The sequence below is a fragment of the Schistocerca serialis genome, chromosome 1 (assembly GCF_023864345.2).
Source record: "Schistocerca serialis cubense isolate TAMUIC-IGC-003099 chromosome 1, iqSchSeri2.2, whole genome shotgun sequence".
NCBI classification, from domain to species: domain Eukaryota; kingdom Metazoa; phylum Arthropoda; class Insecta; order Orthoptera; family Acrididae; genus Schistocerca; species Schistocerca serialis.
In genome coordinates, this window is record NC_064638.1 from 151,615,325 (window position 1) to 151,634,845 (window position 19,521).

Below are 19,521 nucleotides of genomic sequence, written 5' to 3' on the forward strand. Positions count from 1 at the left end.
CACGCAAATTTTCTTTCAATGCCCAATTTTTACCTACAGATAGAAATATAGCAATAGAACGCACATTTTGTACAGAAGCAAATACAATGAAGAGTGAAATAAGTTTGTATTACTTCACGAGTCAATGTACGTAATCCCAGTCATGATCTTTAATTCTTCCAGCCCAAGGTGAGAGGGTTTCAGTTTCCTCTGCCACAAGTGAGAAAAGTAGACTGTTTCACAACAAGATATTGTACTATGGGTCCTTAACTGTTCCCATTAAACAATGGCACTCTGTATCTATAGAAACGGCGGCAATTTTCGCTTCAGCACAGGGGGCTTTTACTGGATACTGTCAGGAGGGGGCTTGCTGGATACATGAAGGGAGAAGACCAGACAGAGATGTCTGACGCTCCGCTGACGCTTGCAGAAAACTACATTAAGTATGATTCCCGCCTATAACTGACGGCGAGAGAGATGCATCATCTGTCCACGTCTCATCGAAACACACTGTCACCTAGCAATGGCTGACGCTTCGAGGACGGCATGAAATTGCCAGGGAGGTGATGCAGCTAACGTTCCTGGTAAATGTGCTAACAGGGCACACACGTCCGTTGGAGTGTATACATATGATGGGGACCGGCTGTGACACAGCAGTCAACCAAAGTCAAAAAATGTGACTAATCATACAGTGTTTCCAGTGTGTCGTTTACCACTTTGTGAGTGGATGCTGTTCTAAAGAGCGTAATTCCCACTTATCTGTAAGCAGCGTACGTGAGCGAATGTAATAGCAGGACTGTGTTACTACGATTGTACAGAGCAACTCTGTCAATACGCAGGTGTTTCAATCAGTAGGGCCATGGTAAATAGAGCGATTCGGAGCGATGTATCGTGTCTGTTACATAAATAATGAGTCTTTGATGTAATTGCTTCAGAGAAATATGAAAGTAAGCCTATCAGAAAAGTAACGCGAGACATGTAGCACGGGTCATGTCTTGCAGAATCTCTGACATCTGAGCCCGTCGCTTGGACAGTGTCCCTTTGGCGCAGAGGATAGCGCGTTGGACTTCTAATCCAAAGGTCGTGGGTTCGATCCCCACAAGGGACGGGCAATTTTTAAAAATATGTGCCGATCACGAGATGGGTATTGACATATGGGTAACCACAAGCGTCTTCAAAAGGTGAAAATTGTTGTGACCTCAGTTCTATGCTTAAATATGTTGACCTTACACACACAAGCAAAATTCTCGTAGATCTGTTATCCATGACGCTGTTATGTGTAAATGCTGTACAAACGGAACCATATCTTCACGTGCCTGTTCACGCAAATTTTCTTTCAATGCCCAATTTTTACCTACAGATAGAAATATAGCAATAGAACGCACATTTTGTACAGAAGCAAATACAATGAAGAGTGAAATAAGTTTGTATTACTTCACGAGTCAATGTACGTAATCCCAGTCATGATCTTTAATTCTTCCAGCCCAAGGTGAGAGGGTTTCAGTTTCCTCTGCCACAAGTGAGAAAAGTAGACTGTTTCACAACAAGATATTGTACTATGGGTCCTTAACTGTTCCCATTAAACAATGGCACTCTGTATCTATAGAAACGGCGGCAATTTTCGCTTCAGCACAGGGGGCTTTTACTGGAGACTGTCAGGAGGGGGCTTGCTGGATACATGAAGGGAGAAGACCAGACAGAGATGTCTGACGCTCCGCTGACGCTTGCAGAAAACTACATTAAGTATGATTCCCGCCTATAACTGACGGCGAGAGAGATGCATCATCTGTCCACGTCTCATCGAAACACACTGTCACCTAGCAATGGCTGACGCTTCGAGGACAGCATGAAATTGCCAGGGAGGTGATGCAGCTAACGTTCCTGGTAAATGTGCTAACAGGGCACACACGTCCGTTGGAGTGTATACATATGATGGGGACCGGCTGTGACACAGCAGTCAACCAAAGTCAAAAAATGTGACTAATCATACAGTGTTTCCAGTGTGTCGTTTACCACTTTGTGAGTGGATGCTGTTCTAAAGAGCGTAATTCCCACTTATCTGTAAGCAGCGCACGTGAGCGAATGTAATAGCAGGACTGTGTTACTACGATTGTACAGAGCAACTCTGTCAATACGCAGGTGTTTCAATCAGTAGGGCCATGGTAAATAGAGCGATTCGGAGCGATGTATCGTGTCTGTTACATAAATAATGAGTCTTTGATGTAATTGCTTCAGAGAAATATGAAAGTAAGCCTATCAGAAAAGTAACGCGAGACATGTAGCACGGGTCATGTCTTGCAGAATCTCTGACATCTGAGCCCGTCGCTTGGACAGTGTCCCTTTGGCGCAGAGGATAGCGCGTTGGACTTCTAATCCAAAGGTCGTGGGTTCGATCCCCATAAGGGACGGACAATTTTTAAAAATATGTGCCGATCACGAGATGGGTATTGACATATGGGTAACCACAAGCGTCTTCAAAAGGTGAAAATTGTTGTGACCTCAGTTCTATGCTTAAATATGTTGACCTTACACACACAAGCAAAATTCTCGTAGATCTGTTATCCATGACGCTGTTATGTGTAAATGCTGTACAAACGGAACCATATCTTCACGTGCCTGTTCACGCAAATTTTCTTTCAATGCCCAATTTTTACCTACAGATAGAAATATAGCAATAGAACGCACATTTTGTACAGAAGCAAATACAATGAAGAGTGAAATAAGTTTGTATTACTTCACGAGTCAATGTACGTAATCCCAGTCATGATCTTTAATTCTTCCAGCCCAAGGTGAGAGGGTTTCAGTTTCCTCTGCCACAAGTGAGAAAAGTACACTGTTTCACAACAAGATATTGTACTATGGGTGCTTAACTGTTCCCATTAAACAATGGCACTCTGTATCTATAGAAACGGCGGCAATTTTCGCTTCAGCACAGGGGGCTTTTACTGGAGACTGTCAGGAGGGGGCTTGCTGGATACATGAAGGGAGAAGACCAGACAGAGATGTCTGACGCTCCGCTGACGCTTGCAGAAAAATACATTAAGTATGATTCCCGCCTATAACTGACGGCGAGAGAGATGCATCATCTGTCCACGTCTCATCGAAACACACTGTCACCAAGCAATGGCTGACGCTTCGACGACGGCATGAAATTGCCAGGGAGGTGATGCAGCTAACGTTCCTGGTAAATGTGCTAACAGGGCACACACGTCCGTTGGAGTGTATACATATGATGGGGACCGGCTGTGACACAGCAGTCAACCAAAGTCAAAAAATGTGACTAATCATACAGTGTTTCCAGTGTGTCGTTTACCACTTTGTGAGTGGATGCTGTTCTAAAGAGCGTAATTCCCACTTATCTGTAAGCAGCGCACGTGAGCGAATGTAATAGCAGGACTGTGTTACTACGATTGTACAGAGCAACTCTGTCAATACGCAGGTGTTTCAATCAGTAGGGCCATGGTAAATAGAGCGATTCGGAGCGATGTATCGTGTCTGTTACATAAATAATGAGTCTTTGATGTAATTGCTTCAGAGAAATATGAAAGTAAGCCTATCAGAAAAGTAACGCGAGACATGTAGCACGGGTCATGTCTTGCAGAATCTCTGACATCTGAGCCCGTCGCTTGGACAGTGTCCCTTTGGCGCAGAGGATAGCGCGTTGGACTTCTAATCCAAAGGTCGTGGGTTCGATCCCCACAAGGGACGGGCAATTTTTAAAAATATGTGCCGATCACGAGATGGGTATTGACATATGGGTAACCACAAGCGTCTTCAAAAGGTGAAAATTGTTGTGACCTCAGTTCTATGCTTAAATATGTTGACCTTACACACACAAGCAAAATTCTCGTAGATCTGTTATCCATGACGCTGTTATGTGTAAATGCTGTACAAACGGAACCATATCTTCACGTGCCTGTTCACGCAAATTTTCTTTCAATGCCCAATTTTTACCTACAGATAGAAATATAGCAATAGAACGCACATTTTGTACAGAAGCAAATACAATGAAGAGTGAAATAAGTTTGTATTACTTCACGAGTCAATGTACGTAATCCCAGTCATGATCTTTAATTCTTCCAGCCCAAGGTGAGAGGGTTTCAGTTTCCTCTGCCACAAGTGAGAAAAGTAGACTGTTTCACAACAAGATATTGTACTATGGGTCCTTAACTGTTCCCATTAAACAATGGCACTCTGTATCTATAGAAACGGCGGCAATTTTCGCTTCAGCACAGGGGGCTTTTACTGGAGACTGTCAGGAGGGGGCTTGCTGGATACATGAAGGGAGAAGACCAGACAGAGATGTCTGACGCTCCGCTGACGCTTGCAGAAAACTACATTAAGTATGATTCCCGCCTATAACTGACGGCGAGAGAGATGCATCATCTGTCCACGTCTCATCGAAACACACTGTCACCAAGCAATGGCTGACGCTTCGAGGACGGCATGAAATTGCCAGGGAGGTGATGCAGCTAACGTTCCTGGTAAATGTGCTAACAGGGCACACACGTCCGTTGGAGTGTATACATATGATGGGGACCGGCTGTGACACAGCAGTCAACCAAAGTCAAAAAATGTGACTAATCATACAGTGTTTCCAGTGTGTCGTTTACCACTTTGTGAGTGGATGCTGTTCTAAAGAGCGTAATTCCCACTTATCTGTAAGCAGCGCACGTGAGCGAATGTAATAGCAGGACTGTGTTACTACGATTGTACAGAGCAACTCTGTCAATACGCAGGTGTTTCAATCAGTAGGGCCATGGTAAATAGAGCGATTCGGAGCGATGTATCGTGTCTGTTACATAAATAATGAGTCTTTGATGTAATTGCTTCAGAGAAATATGAAAGTAAGCCTATCAGAAAAGTAACGCGAGACATGTAGCACGGGTCATGTCTTGCAGAATCTCTGACATCTGAGCCCGTCGCTTGGACAGTGTCCCTTTGGCGCAGAGGATAGCGCGTTGGACTTCTAATCCAAAGGTCGTGGGTTCGATCCCCACAAGGGACGGGCAAATTTTAAAAATATGTGCCGATCACGAGATGAGTATTGACATATGGGTAACCACAAGCGTCTTCAAAAGGTGAAAATTGTTGTGACCTCAGTTCTATGCTTAAATATGTTGACCTTACACACACAAGCAAAATTCTCGTAGATCTGTTATCCATGACGCTGTTATGTGTAAATGCTGTACAAACGGAACCATATCTTCACGTGCCTGTTCACGCAAATTTTCTTTCAATGCCCAATTTTTACCTACAGATAGAAATATAGCAATAGAACGCACATTTTGTACAGAAGCAAATACAATGAAGAGTGAAATAAGTTTGTATTACTTCACGAGTCAATGTACGTAATCCCAGTCATGATCTTTAATTCTTCCAGCCCAAGGTGAGAGGGTTTCAGTTTCCTCTGCCACAAGTGAGAAAAGTAGACTGTTTCACAACAAGATATTGTACTATGGGTCCTTAACTGTTCCCATTAAACAATGGCACTCTGTATCTATAGAAACGGCGGCAATTTTCGCTTCAGCACAGGGGGCTTTTACTGGAGACTGTCAGGAGGGGGCTTGCTGGATACATGAAGGGAGAAGACCAGACAGAGATGTCTGATGCTCCGCTGACGCTTGCAGAAAACTACATTAAGTATGATTCCCGCCTATAACTGACGGCGAGAGAGATGCATCATCTGTCCACGTCTCATCGAAACACACTGTCACCAAGCAATGGCTGACGCTTCGAGGACGGCATGAAATTGCCAGGGAGGTGATGCAGCTAACGTTCCTGGTAAATGTGCTAACAGGGCACACACGTCCGTTGGAGTGTATACATATGATGGGGACCGGCTGTGACACAGCAGTCAACCAAAGTCAAAAAATGTGACTAATCATACAGTGTTTCCAGTGTGTCGTTTACCACTTTGTGAGTGGATGCTGTTCTAAAGAGCGTAATTCCCACTTATCTGTAAGCAGCGCACGTGAGCGAATGTAATAGCAGGACTGTGTTACTACGATTGTACAGAGCAACTCTGTCAATACGCAGGTGTTTCAATCAGTAGGGCCATGGTAAATACAGCGATTCGGAGCGATGTATCGTGTCTGTTACATAAATAATGAGTCTTTGATGTAATTGCTTCAGAGAAATATGAAAGTAAGCCTATCAGAAAAGTAACGCGAGACATGTAGCACGGGTCATGTCTTGCAGAATCTCTGACATCTGAGCCCGTCGCTTGGACAGTGTCCCTTTGGCGCAGAGGATCGAGCGTTGGACTTCTAATCCAAAGATCGTGGGTTCGATCCCCACAAGGGACGGGCAATTTTTAAAAATATGTGCCGATCACGAGATGGGTATTGACATATGGGTAACCACAAGCGTCTTCAGAAGGTGAAAATTGTTCTGACCTCAGTTCTATGCTTAAATATGTTGACCTTACACACACAAGCAAAATTCTCGTAGATCTGTTATCCATGACGCTGTTATGTGTAAATGCTGTTCAAACGGAATCATATCTTCATGTGCCTGTTCACGCAAATTTTCTTTCAATGCCCAATTTTTACCTACAGATAGAAATATAGCAATTGAACGCACATTTTGTACAGAAGCAAATACAAAGAAGAGTGAAATAAGTTTGTATTACTTCACGAGTCAATGTACGTAATCCCAGTCATGATCTTTAATTCTTCCAGCCCAAGGTGAGAGGGTTTCAGTTTCCTCTGCCACAAGTGAGAAAAGTAGACTGTTTCACAACAAGATATTGTACTATGGGTCCTTAACTGTTCCCATTAAACAATGGCACTCTGTATCTATAGAAACGGCGGCAATTTTCGCTTCAGCACAGGGGGCTTTTACTGGAGACTGTCAGGAGGGGGCTTGCTGGATACATGAAGGGAGAAGACCAGACAGAGATGTCTGACGCTCCGCTGACGCTTGCAGAAAACTACATTAAGTATGATTCCCGCCTATAACTGACGGCGAGAGAGATGCATCATCTGTCCACGTCTCATCGAAACACACTGTCACCAAGCAATGGCTGACGCTTCGAGGACGGCATGAAATTGCCAGGGAGGTGATGCAGCTAACGTTCCTGGTAAATGTGCTAACAGGGCACACACGTCCGTTGGAGTGTATACATATGATGGGGACCGGCTGTGACACAGCAGTCAACCAAAGTCAAAAAATGTGACTAATCATACAGTGTTTCCAGTGTGTCGTTTACCACTTTGTGAGTGGATGCTGTTCTAAAGAGCGTAATTCCCACTTATCTGTAAGCAGCGCACGTGAGCGAATGTAATAGCAGGACTGTGTTACTACGATTGTACAGAGCAACTCTGTCAATACGCAGGTGTTTCAATCAGTAGGGCCATGGTAAATAGAGCGATTCGGAGCGATGTATCGTGTCTGTTACATAAATAATGAGTCTTTGATGTAATTGCTTCAGAGAAATATGAAAGTAAGCCTATCAGAAAAGTAACGCGAGACATGTAGCACGGGTCATGTCTTGCAGAATCTCTGACATCTGAGCCCGTCGCTTGGACAGTGTCTCTTTGGCGCAGAGGATAGCGCGTTGGACTTCTAATCCAAAGGTCGTGGGTTCGATCCACACAAGGGACGGGCAATTTTTAAAAATATGTGCCGATCACGAGATGGGTATTGACATATGGGTAACCACAAGCGTCTTCAAAAGGTGAAAATTGTTGTGACCTCAGTTCTATGCTTAAATATGTTGACCTTACACACACAAGCAAAATTCTCGTAGATCTGTTATCCATGACGCTGTTATGTGTAAATGCTGTTCAAACGGAACCATATCTTCACGTGCCTGTTCACGCAAATTTTCTTTCAATGCCCAATTTTTACCTACAGATAGAAATATAGCAATAGAACGCACATTTTGTACAGAAGCAAATACAATGAAGAGTGAAATAAGTTTGTATTACTTCACGAGTCAATGTACGTAATCCCAGTCATGATCTTTAATTCTTCCAGCCCAAGGTGAGAGGGTTTCAGTTTCCTCTGCCACAAGTGAGAAAAGTAGACTGTTTCACAACAAGATATTGTACTATGGGTCCTTAACTGTTCCCATTAAACAATGGCACTCTGTATCTATAGAAACGGCGGCAATTTTCGCTTCAGCACAGGGGGCTTTTACTGGAGACTGTCAGGAGGGGGCTTGCTGGATACATGAAGGGAGAAGACCAGACAGAGATGTCTGACGCTCCGCTGACGCTTGCAGAAAACTACATTAAGTATGATTCCCGCCTATAACTGACGGCGAGAGAGATGCATCATCTGTCCACGTCTCATCGAAACACACTGTCACCAAGCAATGGCTGACGCTTCGAGGACGGCATGAAATTGCCAGGGAGGTGATGCAGCTAACGTTCCTGGTAAATGTGCTAACAGGGCACACACGTCCGTTGGAGTGTATACATATGATGGGGACCGGCTGTGACACAGCAGTCAACCAAAGTCAAAAAATGTGACTAATCATACAGTGTTTCCAGTGTGTCGTTTACCACTTTGTGAGTGGATGCTGTTCTAAAGAGCGTAATTCCCACTTATCTGTAAGCAGCGCACGTGAGCGAATGTAATAGCAGGACTGTGTTACTACGATTGTACAGAGCAACTCTGTCAATACGCAGGTGTTTCAATCAGTAGGGCCATGGTAAATAGAGCGATTCGGAGCGATGTATCGTGTCTGTTACATAAATAATGAGTCTTTGATGTAATTGCTTCAGAGAAATATGAAAGTAAGCCTATCAGAAAAGTAACGCGAGACATGTAGCACGGGTCATGTCTTGCAGAATCTCTGACATCTGAGCCCGTCGCTTGGACAGTGTCCCTTTGGCGCAGAGGATAGCGCGTTGGACTTCTAATCCAAAGGTCGTGGGTTCGATCCCCATAATGGACGGGCAATTTTTAAAAACATGTGCCGATCACGTGATGGGTATTGACATATGGGTAACCACAAGCGTCTTCAAAAGGTGAAAATTGTTGTGACCTCAGTTCTATGCTTAAATATGTTGACCTTACACACACAAGCAAAATTCTCGTAGATCTGTTATCCATGACGCTGTTATGTGTAAATGCTGTACAAACGGAACCATATCTTCACGTGCCTGTTCACGCAAATTTTCTTTCAATGCCCAATTTTTACCTACAGATAGAAATATAGCAATAGAACGCACATTTTGTACACAAGCAAATACAATGAAGAGTGAAATAAGTTTGTATTACTTCACGAGTCAATGTACGTAATCCCAGTCATGATCTTTAATTCTTCCAGCCCAAGGTGAGAGGGTTTCAGTTTCCTCTGCCACAAGTGAGAAAAGTAGACTGTTTCACAACAAGATATTGTACTATGGGTCCTTAACTGTTCCCATTAAACAATGGCACTCTGTATCTATAGAAACGGCGGCAATTTTCGCTTCAGCACAGGGGGCTTTTACTGGAGACTGTCAGGAGGAGGCTTGCTGGATACATGAAGGGAGAAGACCAGACAGAGATGTCTGACGCTCCGCTGACGCTTGCAGAAAACTACATTAAGTATGATTCCCGCCTATAACTGACGGCGAGAGAGATGCATCATCTGTCCACGTCTCATCGAAACACACTGTCACCAAGCAATGGCTGACGCTTCGAGGACAGCATGAAATTGCCAGGGAGGTGATGCAGCTAACGTTCCTGGTAAATGTGCTAACAGGGCACACACGTCCGTTGGAGTGTATACATATGATGGGGACCGGCTGTAACACAGCAGTCAACCAGAGTCAAAAAATGTGACTAATCATACAGTGTTTCCAGTGTGTCGTTTACCACTTTGTGAGTGGATGCTGTTCTAAAGAGCGTAATTCCCACTTATCTGTAAGCAGCGCACGTGAGCGAATGTAATAGCAGGACTGTGTTACTACGATTGTACAGAGCAACTCTGTCAATACGCAGGTGTTTCAATCAGTAGGGCCATGGTAAATAGAGCGATTCGGAGCGATGTATCGTGTCTGTTACATAAATAATGAGTCTTTGATGTAATTGCTTCAGAGAAATATGAAAGTAAGCCTATCAGAAAAGTAACGCGAGACATGTAGCACGGGTCATGTCTTGCAGAATCTCTGACATCGGAGCCCGTCGCTTGGACAGTGTCCCTTTGGCGCAGAGGATAGGGCGTTGGACTTCTAATCCAAAGGTCGTGGGTTCGATCCCCACAAGGGACGGGCAATTTTTAAAAATATGTGCCGATCACGAGATGGGTATTGACATATGGGTAACCACAAACGTCTTCAAAAGGTGAAAATTGTTGTGACCTCTGTTCTATGCTTAAATATGTTGACCTTACACACACAAGCAAAATTCTCGTAGATCTGTTATCCATGACGCTGTTATGTGTAAATGCTGTACAAACGGAACCATATCTTCATGTGCCTGTTCACGCAAATTTTCTTTCAATGCCCAATTTTTACCTACAGATAGAAATATAGCAATAGAACGCACATTTTGTACAGAAGCAAATACAATGAAGAGTGAAATAAGTTTGTATTACTTCACGAGTCAATGTACGTAATCCCAGTCATGATCTTTAATTCTTCCAGCCCAAGGTGAGAGGGTTTCAGTTTCCTCTGCCACAAGTGAGAAAAGTAGACTGTTTCACAACAAGATATTGTACTATGGGTCCTTAACTGTTCCCATTAAACAATGGCACTCTGTATCTATAGAAACGGCGGCAATTTTCGCTTCAGCACAGGGGGCTTTTACTGGAGACTGTCAGGAGGGGGCTTGCTGGATACATGAAGGGAGAAGACCAGACAGAGATGTCTGACGCTCCGCTGACGCTTGCAGAAAACTACATTAAGTATGATTCCCGCCTATAACTGACGGCGAGAGAGATGCATCATCTGTCCACGTCTCATCGAAACACACTGTCACCAAGCAATGGCTGACGCTTCGAGGACGGCATGAAATTGCCAGGGAGGTGATGCAGCTAACGTTCCTGGTAAATGTGCTAACAGGGCACACACGTCCGTTGGAGTGTATACATATGATGGGGACCGGCTGTGACACAGCAGTCAACCAAAGTCAAAAAATGTGACTAATCATACAGTGTTTCCAGTGTGTCGTTTACCACTATGTGAGTGGATGCTGTTCTAAAGAGCGTAATTCCCACTTATCTGTAAGCAGCGCACGTGAGCGAATGTAATAGCAGGACTGTGTTACTACGATTGTACAGAGCAACTCTGTCAATACGCAGGTGTTTCAATCAGTAGGGCCATGGTAAATAGAGCGATTCGGAGCGATGTATCGTGTCTGTTACATAAATAATGAGTCTTTGATGTAATTGCTTCAGAGAAATATGAAAGTAAGCCTATCAGAAAAGTAACGCGAGACATGTAGCACGGGTCATGTCTTGCAGAATCTCTGACATCTGAGCCCGTCGCTTGGACAGTGTCCCTTTGGCGCAGAGGATAGCGCGTTGGACTTCTAATCCAAAGGTCGTGGGTTCGATCCCCACAAGAGACGGGCAATTTTTAAAAATATGTGCCGATCACGAGATGGGTATTGACATATGGGTAACCACAAGCGTCTTCAAAAGGTGAAAATTGTTGTGACCTCAGTTCTATGCTTAAATATGATGACCTTACACACACAAGCAAAATTCTCGTAGATCTGTTATCCATGACGCTGTTATGTGTAAATGCTGTACAAACGGAACCATATCTTCACGTGCCTGTTCACGCAAATTTTCTTTCAATGCCCAATTTTTACCTACAGATAGAAATATAGCAATAGAACGCACATTTTGTACAGAAGCAAATACAATGAAGAGTGAAATAAGTTTGTATTACTTCACGAGTCAATGTACGTAATCCCAGTCATGATCTTTAATTCTTCCAGCCCAAGGTGAGAGGGTTTCAGTTTCCTCTGCCACAAGTGAGAAAAGTAGACTGTTTCACAACAAGATATTGTACTATGGGTCCTTAACTGTTCCCATTAAACAATGGCACTCTGTATCTATAGAAACGGCCGCAATTTTCGCTTCAGCACAGGGGGCTTTTACTGGAGACTGTCAGGAGGGGGCTTGCTGGATACATGAAGGGAGAAGACCAGACAGAGATGTCTGACGCTCCGCTGACGCTTGCAGAAAACTACATTAAGTATGATTCCCGCCTATAACTGACGGCGAGATAGATGCATCATCTGTCCACGTCTCATCGAAACACACTGTCACCAAGCAATGGCTGACGCTTCGAGGACGGCATGAAATTGCCAGGGAGGTGATGCAGCTAACGTTCCTGGTAAATGTGCTAACAGGGCACACACGTCCGTTGGAGTGTATACATATGATGGAGACCGGCTGTGACACAGCAGTCAACCAAAGTCTAAAAATGTGACTAATCATACAGTGTTTCCAGTGTGTCGTTTACCACTTTGTGAGTGGATGCTGTTCTAAAGAGCGTAATTCCCACTTATCTGTAAGCAGCGCACGTGAGCGAATGTAATAGCAGGACTGTATTACTACGATTGTACAGAGCAACTCTGTCAATACGCAGGTGTTTCAATCAGTAGGGCCATGGTAAATACAGCGATTCGGAGCGATGTATCGTGTCTGTTACATAAATAATGAGTCTTTGATGTAATTGCTTCAGAGAAATATGAAAGTAAGCCTACCAGAAAAGTAACGCGAGACATGTAGCACGGGTCATGTCTTGCAGAATCTCTGACATCTGAGCCCGTCGCTTGGGCAGTGTCCCTTCGGCGCAGAGGATAGCGCGTTGGACTTCTAATCCAAAGGTCGTGGGTTCGATCCCCACAAGGGACGGGCTATTTTTAAAAATATGTGCCGATCACGAGATGGGTATTGACATATGGGTAACCACAAGCGTCTTCAAAAGGTGAAAATTGTTGTGACCTCAGTTCTATGCTTAAATATGTTGACCTTACACACACAAGCAAAATTCTCGTAGATCTGTTATCCATGACGCTGTTATGTGTAAATGCTGTACAAACGGAACCATATCTTCACGTGCCTGTTCACGCAAATTTTCTTTCAATGCCCAATTTTTACCTACAGATAGAAATATAGCAATAGAACACACATTTTGTACAGAAGCAAATACAATGAAGAGTGAAATAAGTTTGTATTACTTCACGAGTCAATGTACGTAATCCCAGTCATGATCTTTAATTCTTCCAGCCCAAGGTGAGAGGGTTTCAGTTTCCTCTGCCACAAGTGAGAAAAGTAGACTGTTTCACAACAAGATATTGTACTATGGGTCCTTAACTGTTCCCATTAAACAATGGCACTCTGTATCTATAGAAACGGCGGCAATTTTCGCTTCAGCACAGGGGGCTTTTACTGGAGACTGTCAGGAGGGGGCTTGCTGGATACATGAAGGGAGAAGACCAGACAGAGATGTCTGACGCTCCGCTGACGCTTGCAGAAAACTACATTAAGTATGATTCCCGCCTATAACTGACGGCGAGAGAGATGCATCATCTGTCCACGTCTCATCGAAACACACTGTCACCAAGCAATGGCTGACGCTTCGAGGACGGCATGAAATTGCCAGGGAGGTGATGCAGCTAACGTTCCTGGTAAATGTGCTAACAGGGCACACACGTCCGTTGGAGTGTATACATATGATGGAGACCGGCTGTGACACAGCAGTCAACCAAAGTCAAAAAATGTGACTAATCATACAGTGTTTCCAGTGTGTCGTTTACCACTTTGTGAGTGGATGCTGTTCTAAAGAGCGTAATTCCCACTTATCTGTAAGCAGCGCACGTGAGCGAATGTAATAGCAGGACTGTATTACTACGATTGTACAGAGCAACTCTGTCAATACGCAGGTGTTTCAATCAGTAGGGCCATGGTAAATACAGCGATTCGGAGCGATGTATCGTGTCTGTTACATAAATAATGAGTCTTTGATGTAATTGCTTCAGAGAAATATGAAAGTAAGCCTACCAGAAAAGTAACGCGAGACATGTAGCACGGGTCATGTCTTGCAGAATCTCTGACATCTGAGCCCGTCGCTTGGGCAGTGTCCCTTCGGCGCAGAGGATAGCGCGTTGGACTTCTAATCCAAAGGTCGTGGGTTCGATCCCCACAAGGGGCGGGCTATTTTTAAAAATATGTGCCGATCACGAGATGGGTATTGACATATGGGTAACCACAAGCGTCTTCAAAAGGTGAAAATTGTTGTGACCTCAGTTCTATGCTTAAATATGTTGACCTTACACACACAAGCAAAATTCTCGTAGATCTGTTATCCATGACGCTGTTATGTGTAAATGCTGGACAAACGGAACCATATCTTCACGTGCCTGTTCACGCAAATTTTCTTTCAATGCCCAATTTTTACCTACAGATAGAAATATAGCAATAGAACACACATTTTGTACAGAAGCAAATACAATGAAGAGTGAAATAAGTTTGTATTACTTCACGAGTCAATGTACGTAATCCCAGTCATGATCTTTAATTCTTCCAGCCCAAGGTGAGAGGGTTTCAGTTTCCTCTGCCACAAGTGAGAAAAGTAGACTGTTTCACAACAAGATATTGTACTATGGGTCCTTAACTGTTCCCATTAAACAATGGCACTCTGTATCTATAGAAACGGCGGCAATTTTCGCTTCAGCACAGGGGGCTTTTACTGGAGACTGTCAGGAGGGGGCTTGCTGGATACATGAAGGGAGAAGACCAGACAGAGATGTCTGACGCTCCGCTGACGCTTGCAGAAAACTACATTAAGTATGATTCCCGCCTATAACTGACGGCGAGAGAGATGCATCATCTGTCCACGTCTCATCGAAACACACTGTCACCAAGCAATGGCTGACGCTTCGAGGACAGCATGAAATTGCCAGGGAGGTGATGCAGCTAACGTTCCTGGTAAATGTGCTAACAGGGCACACACGTACGTTGGAGTGTATACATATGATGGGGACCGGCTGTGACACAGCAGTCAACCAAAGTCAAAAAATGTGACTAATCATACAGTGTTTCCAGTGTGTCGTTTACCACTTTGTGAGTGGATGCTGTTCTAAAGAGCGTAATTCCCACTTATCTGTAAGCAGCGCACGTGAGCGAATGTAATAGCAGGACTGTGTTACGACGATTGTACAGAGCAACTCTGTCAATACGCAGGTGTTTCAATCAGTAGGGCCATGGTAAATAGAGCGATTCGGAGCGATGTATCATGTCTGTTACATAAATAATGAGTCTTTGATGTAATTGCTTCAGAGAAATATGAAAGTAAGCCTATCAGAAAAGTAACGCGAGACATGTAGCACGGGTCATGTCTTGCAGAATCTCTGACATCTGAGCCCGTCGCTTGGACAGTGTCCCTTTGGCGCAGAGGATAGCGCGTTGCACTTCTAATCTAAATGTCGTGGGTTCGATCCCCACAAGGGACGGGCAATTTTTAAAAATATGTGCCGATCACGAGATGGGTATTGACATATGGGTAACCACAAGCGTCTTCAAAAGGTGAAAATTGTTGTGACCTCAGTTCTATGCTTAAATATGTTGACCTTACACACACAAGCAAAATTCTCGTAGATCTGTTATCCATGACGCTGTTATGTGTAAATGCTGTACAAACGGAACCATATCTTCACGTGCCTGTTCACGCAAATTTTCTTTCAATGCCCAATTTTTACCTACAGATAGAAATATAGCAATAGAACGCACATTTTGTACAGAAGCAAATACAATGAAGAGTGAAATAAGTTTGTATTACTTCACGAGTCAATGTACGTAATCCCAGTCATGATCTTTAATTCTTCCAGCCCAAGGTGAGAGGGTTTCAGTTTCCTCTGCCACAAGTGAGAAAAGTAGACTGTTTCACAACAAGATATTGTACTATGGGTCCTTAACTGTTCCCATTAAACAATGGCACTCTGTATCTATAGAAACGGCGGCAATTTTCGCTTCAGCACAGGGGTCTTTTACTGGAGACTGTCAGGAGGGGGCTTGCTGGATACATGAAGGGAGAAGACCAGACAGAGATGTCTGACGCTCCGCTGACGTTTGCAGAAAACTACATTAAGTATGATTCCCGCCTATAACTGACGGCGAGAGAGACGCATCATCTGTCCACGTCTCATCGAAACACACTGTCACCAAGCAATGGCTGACGCTTCGAGGACGGCATGAAATTGCCAGGGAGGTGATGCAGCTAACGTTCCTGGTAAATGTGCTAACAGGGCACACACGTCCGTTGGAGTGTATACATATGATGGGGACCGGCTGTGACACAGCAGTCAACCAAAGTCAAAAAATGTGACTAATCATACAGTGTTTCCAGTGTGTCGTTTACCACTTTGTGAGTGGATGCTGTTCTAAAGAGCGTAATTCCCACTTATCTGTAAGCAGCGCACGTGAGCGAATGTAATAGCAGGACTGTGTTACTACGATTGTACAGAGCAACTCTGTCAATACGCAGGTGTTTCAATCAGTAGGGCCATGGTAAATAGAGCGATTCGGAGCGATGTATCGTGTCTGTTACATAAATAATGAGTCTTTGATGTAATTGCTTCAGAGAAATATGAAAGTAAGCCTATCAGAAAAGTAACGCGAGACATGTAGCACGGGTCATGTCTTGCAGAATCTCTGACATCTGAGCCCGTCACTTGGACAGTGTCCCTTTGGCGCAGAGGATAGCGCATTGCACTTCTAATCCAAAGGTCGTGGGTTCGATCCCCACAAGGGACGGGCAATTTTTAAAAATATGTGCCGATCACGAGATGGGTATTGACATATGGGTAACCACAAGCGTCTTCAAAAGGTGAAAATTGTTGTGACCTCAGTTCTATGCTTAAATATGTTGACCTTACACACACAAGCAAAATTCTCGTAGATCTGTTATCCATGATGCTGTTATGTGTAAATGCTGTACAAACGGAACCATATCTTCACGTGCCTGTTCACGCAAATTTTCTTTCAATGCCCAATTTTTACCTACAGATAGAAATATAGCAATAGAACGCACATTTTGTACAGAAGCAAATACAATGAAGAGTGAAATAAGTTTGTATTACTTCACGAGTCAATGTACGTAATCCCAGTCATGATCTTTAATTCTTCCAGCCCAAGGTGAGAGGGTTTCAGTTTCCTCTGCCACAAGTGAGAAAAGTAGACTGTTTCACAACAAGATATTGTACTATGGGTCCTTAACTGTTCCCATTAAACAATGGCACTCTGTATCTTTAGAAACGGCGGCAATTTTCGCTTCAGGACAGGGTGCTTTTACTGGAGACTGTCAGGAGGGGGCTTGCTGGATACATGAAGGGAGAAGACCAGACAGAGATGTCTGACGCTCCGCTGACGCTTTCAGAAAACTACATTAAGTATGATTCCCGCCTATAACTGACGGCGAGAGAGATGCATCATCTGTCCACGTCTCATCGAAACACACTGTCACCAAGCAATGGCTGACGCTTCGAGGACGGCATGAAATTGCCAGGGAGGTGATGCAGCTAACGTTCCTGGTAAATGTGCTAACAGGGCACACACGTCCGTTGGAGTGTATACGTATGATGGGGACCGGCTGTGACACAGCAGTCAACCAAAGTCAAAAAATGTGACTAATCATACAGTGTTTCCAGTGTGTCGTTTACCACTTTGTGAGTGGATGCTGTTCTAAAGAGCGTAATTCCCACTTATCTGTAAGCAGCGCACGTGAGCGAATGTAATAGCAGGACTGTGTTACTACGATTGTACAGAGCAACTCTGTCAATACGCAGGTGTTTCAATCAGTAGGGCCATGGTAAATAGAGCGATTCGGAGCGATGTATCGTGTCTGTTACATAAATAATGAGTCTTTGATGTAATTGCTTCAGAGAAATATGAAAGTAAGCCTATCAGAAAAGTAACGCGAGACATGTAGCACGGGTCATGTCTTGCAGAATCTCTGACATCTGAGCCCGTCGCTTGGACAGTGTCCCTTTGGCGCAGAGGATAGCGCGTTGCACTTCTAATCCAAAGGTCGTGGGTTCGATCCCCACAAGGGACGGGCAATTTTTAAAAATATGTGCCGATCACGAGATGGGTATTGACATATGGGTAACAACAAGCGTCTTCAAAAGGTGAAAATTGTTGTGACCTCAGTTCTATGCTTAAATATGTTGACCTTACACACACAAGCAAAATTCTCGTAGATCTGTTATCCATGATGCTGTTATGTGTAAATGCTGTACAAACGGAACCATATCTTCACGTGCCTGTTCACGCAAATTTTCTTTCAATGCCCAATTTTTACCTACAGATAGAAATATAGCAATAGAACGCACATTTTGTACAGAAGCAAATACAATGAAGAGTGAAATAAGTTTGTATTACTTCACGAGTCAATGTACGTAATCCCAGTCATGATCTTTAATTCTTCCAGCCCAAGGTGAGAGGGTTTCAGTTTCCTCTGCCACAAGTGAGAAAAGTAGACTGTTTCACAACAAGATATTGTACTATGGGTCCTTAACTGTTCCCATTAAACAATGGCACTCTGTATCTTTAGAAACGGCGGCAATTTTCGCTTCAGGACAGGGGGCTTTTACTGGAGACTGTCAGGAGGGGGCTTGCTGGATACATGAAGGGTGAAGACCAGACAGAGATGTCTGACGCTCCGCTGACGCTTTCAGAAAACTACATTAAGTATGATTCCCGCCTATAACTGACGGCGAGAGAGATGCATCATCTGTCCACGTCTCATCGAAACACACTGTCACCAAGCAATGGCTGACGCTTCGAGGACGGCATGAAATTGCCAGGGAGGTGATGCAGCTAACGTTCCTGGTAAATGTGCTAACAGGGCACACACGTCCGTTGGAGTGTATACGTATGATGGGGACCGGCTGTGACACAGCAGTCAACCAAAGTCAAAAAATGTGACTAATCATACAGTGTTTCCAGTGTGTCGTTTACCACTTTGTGAGTGGATGCTGTTCTAAAGAGCGTAATTCCCACTTATCTGTAAGCAGCGCACGTGAGCGAATGTAATAGCAGGACTGTGTTACTACGATTGTACAGAGCAACTCTGTCAATACGCAGGTGTTTCAATCAGTAGGGCCACGGTAAATAGAGCGATTCGGAGCGATGTATCGTGTCTGTTACATAAATAATGAGTCTTTGATGTAATTGCTTCAGAGAAATATGAAAGTAAGCCTATCAGAAAAGTAACGCGAGACATGTAGCACGGGTCATGTCTTGCAGAATCTCTGACATCTGAGCCCGTCGCTTGGACAGTGTCCCTTTGGCGCAGAGGATAGCGCGTTGGACGTCGAATCCAAATGTCGTGGGTTCGATCCCCACAAGGGACGGGCATTTTTTAAAAATATGTGCCGATCACGAGATGGGTATTGACATATGGGTAACCCCAAGCGTCTTCAAAAGGTGAAAATTGTTGTGACCTCAGTTCTATGCTTAAATATGTTAACCTTACACACACAAGCAAAATTCTCGTAGATCTGTTATCCATGACGCTGTTATGTGTAAATGCTGTACAAACGGAACCATATCTTCACGTGCCTGTTCACGCAAATTTTCTTTCAATG

At 44.0% G+C, this 19,521-nt stretch overlaps 15 non-coding genes across 15 annotated transcripts; all 15 read left to right on the plus strand.

Moving 5' to 3' along the window:
* Positions 1-1,014: 1,014 nt before the first annotated feature.
* Positions 1,015-1,087, plus strand: Trnar-ucu (transfer RNA arginine (anticodon UCU)). Its single transcript has one exon. It is a non-coding gene; the product is annotated as a tRNA-Arg (tRNA).
* A 1,227-nt stretch (positions 1,088-2,314) lies between these two features.
* Trnar-ucu (transfer RNA arginine (anticodon UCU)) lies at positions 2,315-2,387 on the plus strand. The gene has a single exon. It is a non-coding gene; the product is annotated as a tRNA-Arg (tRNA).
* A 1,227-nt stretch (positions 2,388-3,614) lies between these two features.
* Trnar-ucu (transfer RNA arginine (anticodon UCU)) lies at positions 3,615-3,687 on the plus strand. Its single transcript has one exon. It is a non-coding gene; the product is annotated as a tRNA-Arg (tRNA).
* A 1,227-nt stretch (positions 3,688-4,914) lies between these two features.
* Positions 4,915-4,987, plus strand: Trnar-ucu (transfer RNA arginine (anticodon UCU)). The gene has a single exon. It is a non-coding gene; the product is annotated as a tRNA-Arg (tRNA).
* Positions 4,988-6,214: 1,227 nt separating this feature from the next.
* Positions 6,215-6,287, plus strand: Trnar-ucu (transfer RNA arginine (anticodon UCU)). The gene has a single exon. It is a non-coding gene; the product is annotated as a tRNA-Arg (tRNA).
* A 1,227-nt stretch (positions 6,288-7,514) lies between these two features.
* Positions 7,515-7,587, plus strand: Trnar-ucu (transfer RNA arginine (anticodon UCU)). The gene has a single exon. It is a non-coding gene; the product is annotated as a tRNA-Arg (tRNA).
* Positions 7,588-8,814: 1,227 nt separating this feature from the next.
* On the plus strand, positions 8,815-8,887 carry Trnar-ucu (transfer RNA arginine (anticodon UCU)). The gene has a single exon. It is a non-coding gene; the product is annotated as a tRNA-Arg (tRNA).
* Positions 8,888-10,114: 1,227 nt separating this feature from the next.
* On the plus strand, positions 10,115-10,187 carry Trnar-ucu (transfer RNA arginine (anticodon UCU)). The gene has a single exon. It is a non-coding gene; the product is annotated as a tRNA-Arg (tRNA).
* A 1,227-nt stretch (positions 10,188-11,414) lies between these two features.
* Trnar-ucu (transfer RNA arginine (anticodon UCU)) lies at positions 11,415-11,487 on the plus strand. The gene has a single exon. It is a non-coding gene; the product is annotated as a tRNA-Arg (tRNA).
* A 1,227-nt stretch (positions 11,488-12,714) lies between these two features.
* Positions 12,715-12,787, plus strand: Trnar-ucu (transfer RNA arginine (anticodon UCU)). The gene has a single exon. It is a non-coding gene; the product is annotated as a tRNA-Arg (tRNA).
* A 1,227-nt stretch (positions 12,788-14,014) lies between these two features.
* Trnar-ucu (transfer RNA arginine (anticodon UCU)) lies at positions 14,015-14,087 on the plus strand. Its single transcript has one exon. It is a non-coding gene; the product is annotated as a tRNA-Arg (tRNA).
* A 1,227-nt stretch (positions 14,088-15,314) lies between these two features.
* Trnar-ucu (transfer RNA arginine (anticodon UCU)) lies at positions 15,315-15,387 on the plus strand. Its single transcript has one exon. It is a non-coding gene; the product is annotated as a tRNA-Arg (tRNA).
* Positions 15,388-16,614: 1,227 nt separating this feature from the next.
* Trnar-ucu (transfer RNA arginine (anticodon UCU)) lies at positions 16,615-16,687 on the plus strand. The gene has a single exon. It is a non-coding gene; the product is annotated as a tRNA-Arg (tRNA).
* A 1,227-nt stretch (positions 16,688-17,914) lies between these two features.
* Trnar-ucu (transfer RNA arginine (anticodon UCU)) lies at positions 17,915-17,987 on the plus strand. The gene has a single exon. It is a non-coding gene; the product is annotated as a tRNA-Arg (tRNA).
* A 1,227-nt stretch (positions 17,988-19,214) lies between these two features.
* Positions 19,215-19,287, plus strand: Trnar-ucg (transfer RNA arginine (anticodon UCG)). The gene has a single exon. It is a non-coding gene; the product is annotated as a tRNA-Arg (tRNA).
* Positions 19,288-19,521: the final 234 nt, after the last annotated feature.